This window comes from Schistocerca serialis, chromosome 5 (assembly GCF_023864345.2).
Source record: "Schistocerca serialis cubense isolate TAMUIC-IGC-003099 chromosome 5, iqSchSeri2.2, whole genome shotgun sequence".
In the NCBI taxonomy this organism is placed as follows: domain Eukaryota; kingdom Metazoa; phylum Arthropoda; class Insecta; order Orthoptera; family Acrididae; genus Schistocerca; species Schistocerca serialis.
This window is the reverse complement of record NC_064642.1, coordinates 356,963,088-356,969,602: the sequence shown is the minus strand read 5'-3', so window position 1 is coordinate 356,969,602 and position 6,515 is coordinate 356,963,088.

Genomic DNA, 6,515 nt, shown 5'->3' with positions numbered 1-6,515 from the left:
TACGAAGTGAGATTCGGGCAGTTGGCGGTACAACTTCGCGTGAGATTTAAACATAGGCCAATGTTTTGAAGAAATGACGCTTGCAGTCGGTGATGTGTGTCCACATCGTTAAACTCTATTCATGTGGTAGAGAGAATTTAGAAGAGGAAATTTCACTCCGAAGGATGCCGAGAGCACGGCAAGGCCACGATCAACAGTTACGGAGGAAAACATTGATGCTGTGAGGAAAATGCTAGAGGAAAACAGGCGAGTGACCATAAGCAGATAGGGGATACCTAAAGGCTAAATGCACCAGCAATTCATCCGATTCTGCATGATCATTACATATGCAAGTAAAGAAACTTTGTTGTCTCTGGGTGCTGCTTAGCTTGACAGAAGAGCACATGACAGACATGATGTCCGACTTTGTGCTGGGAGATGTTAAAGAAGTTTTCTAAGGGACAATCTCAGTATGTGAATAACATCGTGACAGGTAACGAAACTTGGCTGTACTGTTATGACGTGTCGACCAAGACTCAAAACAAAATTTGGCTCTTTGAAGAAGACGACACACATGTAGCTGTCAGAAAACCCGATCAGTAAAGAAGAAAATGATTGCTTTTTTTCTAATCGAGTGGGACTGTGGAGCAACATGGACACACAGAAGACAGTCGCAGCTAAGTAGTACACTGAGCAGTGTCTGTCCAAAGTCATCCAGTCTTCGAAGAAACTGCGACCGAAGTCAAGTGTGGTCCCTTGGTTCCTCCATCACGACAAGGCTCCACCTCACTGCGTTTAAGAATACACCCAAAATTTGCGGCGTACAGGACTAAAATTTCTTGAGCACGCTCCTTAGAGTCCAAACCTTGCCCCTTGTGGCTTTGCACTGTTTCTGCATGTGAAAATAAAGCTGAAGGGAGGGAAGTTTTCAAGTCGTACAGAAACTTGGGATAACTGGTTTAGAGATTGTTTTCGGGGGATGGGGAGGTGTATTCAGTGTGGTGGAAATTACTTCGAAAAAATTAAATAATTAAAGCTGTACAGGAAAGCTTTCCTAGTACCCTTTCTATAAGTCGCACGGCGGAAGTCAGCTGTCATACCTTGCAGCCCTTTTCATTGTGATTGAACTAAAAATTCTCCAGAGACAGAGGTGGATAATAATAACTGTAACGAATGACAAGTATCATATTCTCAGGAAGCCAGACGACAGATTCCGAAAATATATCACTCTAGAATTGCCTTTGGATTTCGTTTGAAGGGTTTCCATATTAACATGGTTTCTCATGTCACACTTGTTAGTGGCGTCAGTTCTTTAATCTACTTGCCCATTAAATAAGCTCACATGTTCACGGAACTGTAATCTCTGTTGTTGTTGTGGTCTTCAGTCCTGATACTGGTTTGGTGCAGCTCTCCGTGCTACTCTATCCTGTGCAAGCTTCTTCATCTCCCAGTACCTACTGCAACCTACATCCTTCTCAATCTGCTTAGTGTATTCATCTCTTGGTCTCCCTCTACGATTTTTACCCTCCACGCTGCCCTTTAATACTAAATTGGTGATCCCTTGATGCCTCAGAACATGTCCTACCAACCAATACCTTCTACTAGTCCAGTTGTGCCACAAGTTTCTCTTCTCTCCAATTCTATTCAATACCTCATTAGTTATGTGATCTACCCATCTAATCTTCAGCAATCTTCTGTAGCACCACATTTCGAAAGCTTCTATTCACTTCTTGTCTAAACTATTTATCGTCCATGTTTCACTTCCATACATGACTCCACTCCACACAAATACTTTCAGAAACGACTTCCTGACACTTAAATCTCTACTCGATGTTAACAAATTTCTCTTCTTCAGAAACGCTTTCCTTGCCATTGCACAATCTAAATTTTATATCCTTTCTACTTTGAACATCACCAGTTATTTTGCTCCCAAAATAGCAAAACTCATTTACTACTTCAAGTGTCTCAGTATCAACCTATTTAATGTGACTCCATTCCATTATCCTTGTTTTCCTTTTGTTGATATCCTCCTTTCAAGACACTGTCCATTCCATTCAACTGCTCTTCCAGGTCCTTTGCTGTCTCTGACAGAATTAAAATGCCAGCGGTAAACCTTAAAGTTTTTATTTCTTCTCCATGGATTTTAATTCCTACTCCAAATTTTTCTTTTGTTTCCTTTACTGCTTGCTCAATATACAGATTGAATAACATCAGGGATAGGCTACAACCCTGTCTCACTCCCTACCCAACCACTGCTTCCCTTTCATGCCCCTCGACTCTTACAACTGCCATCTGGTTTCTGTATAAATTGTAAATAGCCTTTCACTCCCTGTATTTCAGCCCTGCCACCTTCAGAAATTGAAAGAGAGTATTCCAGTGAACATTGTCAAAAGCTTTCTCTAAGTCTACAAATGCCAGAAACATTGGTTTGCCATTCCTTAATCTACCTTCTAAGATAAGTCGTAGGATCAGTATTGCCTCACGTGTTCCAACATTTCTACAGAATCCAACTGATCTTCCCAAGCATACAAATATGTATTGCACAAAAGACACATGGGTTGGCGTTTAGTATTGCTTACACTTATCTACTTTGTTGACAAAAAGAGTCCAGTGTATTCCATATACTCAGAGTTGCTCTTCATTGAATGAGTTTCGACAACAGTGTCAGTTCAAAGCCATGCGTCTCCATACGTATAGGCTGTATGAACTTCATACAGTTTCCAGAGTTTGTGAATGCACTAGGCCTGTTCAAATCCATCAATCTGAAAGGATGTACTATGAATTTATTGTACGGTGTTTAATGAGAATTAATTTGGCTGCTAATGATTATCATACATCGTAAATGTAATTCATGAGATTCATATAGCAGTAAGTTCGTCATAGGGAATATTTTCCTAACTTTAAGAGCTGTATGTTGTTTAATTAACAGCAGTAATTCTTACCAATGTACAACTAGGAAGAAAGTTTCATTACTGGCAGAAATCAGTTGATAGCTACTACCATTGAAATACAAAGACTATAATTCACAGGCAAATATAAGAAATTCTACTCCAGTAAAGGCAACCAAATTCTCCATGACTAGCTGATATCTGTGATGATAAGTGATTTCTTCCCATCATGATCCAAACACGTAGGCCTAATAAGTCTTGACTTGTAACAGAGCCTACATTTAGGCATGGAGTGAAATGGACACTGTAGTAAAACATTGAAGAAGCTTCAACTCAAACCTTTGCCTTCTGGAAGTTGCGTTCCTACCAGCTGAGCAATCTAGATATGCCTCACACTACCAAAAGTAAGATCAGATGGGGAACCAAACAAAATCTGTAACTTGCTCAAGGAGTTCTGGGCAGCATGTTATCTTGGATGGAGAGTCATTGACAGATGTATAAGTAACATCAGGCATGACCAAGGGAAGTGTGTATGTCGGGACCATTGCTGTTTGTTTTGTATGTTAATGACCTGGCAAACAATATTAATAGTGATCCCAGACTTTTTGGAGATAATACTATATAAAATTATGCATTTTATGAAAAGCATAACATAAAATCAAACTATGTGATTATTTGTCCCTCTGATAGGTTTGTTATGTATTATTATGGACATTCATGATATTTTTCTATGAAGTTTGCCGCTGTCATCCACTGCACTTGTTTGGTTTAGAAGTTGTCATTTATAGATGCAGCAAAAATAAAAACGAAAATTAATATGAAATGGTAGTGTGCAAAATGTTATAATATGTTGGATTTATTCGTTTATTAATTGAGCTACTGTCTTGTAAACTTTGTTTATGTTCGTTGATGGTTTTATGAATGCTATATTAGAGGGTGTATTTTCTCTTAGTGCTGCATTTTTATATCATTTTTATTTCTTGATTTCTCAGTTTGCAAAGAATGTGTTTTTAATTTTAATTGGGTTTACTGTTCTTTTATGTAAAATCTTAGCTCCCCCTTTTTCAAATAAAATTTATCATGTATATCGGGTTATTTGAATATAAGGGGCACTGTGGTGCCTACATCATGTACTGAGCTTTGATGCATGTGATTATAATCTGCAAGCTCAGTTCAAAATTTGTTCATTAGCTGCTATGTTTTTTCTGTATTGACCCCCTGTTGAAGATGTAACATGTGCTTTTATTTCATGAGTCTTCAAGACTTCAGTATTTGGTATGTGCTATACATTATGATTATAATGTACTTGATGTGACTGTACTAATGCTATCTTATATGATCTTCAGGTCTGATTTTATGTCTTGCACTTTTTTAGCACTGGAGATGGTTACACGGTGGCTGAAATTGATTTGCTGTAGTAAATGATTTCAAACCTCTTTTAATCGATGCTGGCATTTTTCCTGGTTACAAGAAGCAAAAACGTAGTATCCTATCAACAATTCAAAAGTGGAATCAGTCAACCAACACAAATACCTGACTATAAAAATTTGTCTGGATATGAAACGCCGTGGTCACATAGGCTCAATCTTAGGTTAAGAAAGTTGAAGACTTTGGTTCATTGGTTGAACACAGAGAAAATACACTCAGAGTATAAAGGAGATTGGTTATAAAAAAAAACTCATTTGATCCATCCTAGAATATTACTGAAGTATGTGAGAGCTGTATCAGGTAGTGCTGACAGGGGACATTGATCATATGCAGGTGTTGGACAAAAATATCTAAACACCGTAAGAAATGCATGCTTGAACATAAATGCAGATGCTTGCCAAGTCTGGAGTTTGTGCTGTTGTATTTGACCATGAACACCACTGCTACTGTGTACTCAATATGTTGCACTGTCAGTTGTGGTCAGAATTGTGTTCTGTGTAGTTGTGAATACATTACGTAGGAGCTAAGTGGATTTGAATATGGGTGATTTGTTGGTGCTTGTATGTCGAGTGCTTCTGTAGCCAAGGTAGCCAAAGCATTTGGTGTTTAAAGAGTCACCATATCATAGATTTATACCGCATACAGGGAAAGCAGAGAAGCATCACCCTCTTAGTCACAACTTGGATGAAAGTATGTGTCGACTGATCATGACGGTCGGTCATTGATAGGGATTGTGATTAAAGATATGTGGACGGCAGCTGCAAAAGTCACTGAAGAACTGAATTTTGCACTCGCAAACCCTGTTAATACAAAATCAACATGAAGAGCTCCATAAGTAGGGAACTGCAGAGCAAGTTAGATTTCCAAAACAAGTGATGCAAATGCCCATAACAGGAAAACGTGGAACAGAAGCCATAAAACTGGACTATGAGCAATGGAAGAAAGTCATTTGGTCAGCAGATTCTTCCAACTTTTGGCCGAGTTTACATTCCAAGAGTGAAACATGGCAGGGATTTGACGATGATATGGGCAGCCACATTGTGATATTCCATTGGCCCCAGGGATACTCTGTAAGATGAAATTACTGCTAAAGATTATGTGACCATTCTTGCTGATCAGGTTCATCTCATGTTACAATATTTGTTTCCTAGTGGTGACGCTGTGTTCCAAGACGACAGGGCAATGGTCACTCAGCTAGCATCATGGTTTTGTGAGACGAGGACGACTTGTTGCATCCCCATTGGCCACCACGGTCACCACATCACAATATTATCGAGCCTTTGTGGTCTACTTTGGAGAGAAGGGTGCGTGATCCCTGTCCACCTCCATCATCTTTACCTAAGCTTGCCTCTATTTTGAAGAAAGAATGGTATACAGAAGATTCCCTTGGAACCTACACAGGACATGTATTTATCCTTTCCGAGATTAATGAAGGCTGTTATGAATGCCAAAATTCTTGCCGGCCACTGTGGCCGTGCGGTTCTAGGTGCTTCATTCCAGAACCGCCCTGCTGCTACAGTCTCAGGATCAAATCCTGCCTTGGGCATGGATGTGTGTGATGTCCTTAGGTTAGTTAGGTTTAAGTAGTTCTAAGTCTAGGGGACCGATGACCTCAGATGTTAAATCCCATAATCCTCAGAGCCATTTGAATTTTTTTTGCCAAAATTCTTCCTGCGGTGTATCACCCATGGTAATGTGTGATGTTTTGGGGTTTCCATATTTTTGTCCTCCCACTGTACAAAGATGGGCAGCACGAATGGGTACATGAATGTCTGACTCACAGGAGAGTGCCAGTAAAGTACTGATAATCCTCGAACTGGCAGACACTCGGTGAAATACATCAACTAAACAGTTAAAGCCTACTTGCAAAGTTTCAAGAACCAGGAATACATGAGGAATCTAAGAATAGGCCTATGCTACAACCATCTGCAAGATAGAATAATTACAGCATGCACAAAGGGTTTTGTGCCTTGTTCTCACCCTTGTTATATGAAGAAATCCTAATATGTGGTACAGTGCAGAGAGTCCTGTGCCATGAATTTCACTATGGCTTGCAAAATATGGATATAGATGTTGCTCCTAAAACTGAGACATATTTACAAAGAATTTGGTAGTACGAAACCCACATATCAGTGTGAAGTTGTACACCCTCCGGCCTCGATGCACCCACTGATTTATTTGGAAAGGGTGTCACAAGGCCACCATACCCTGTTCCGAGGT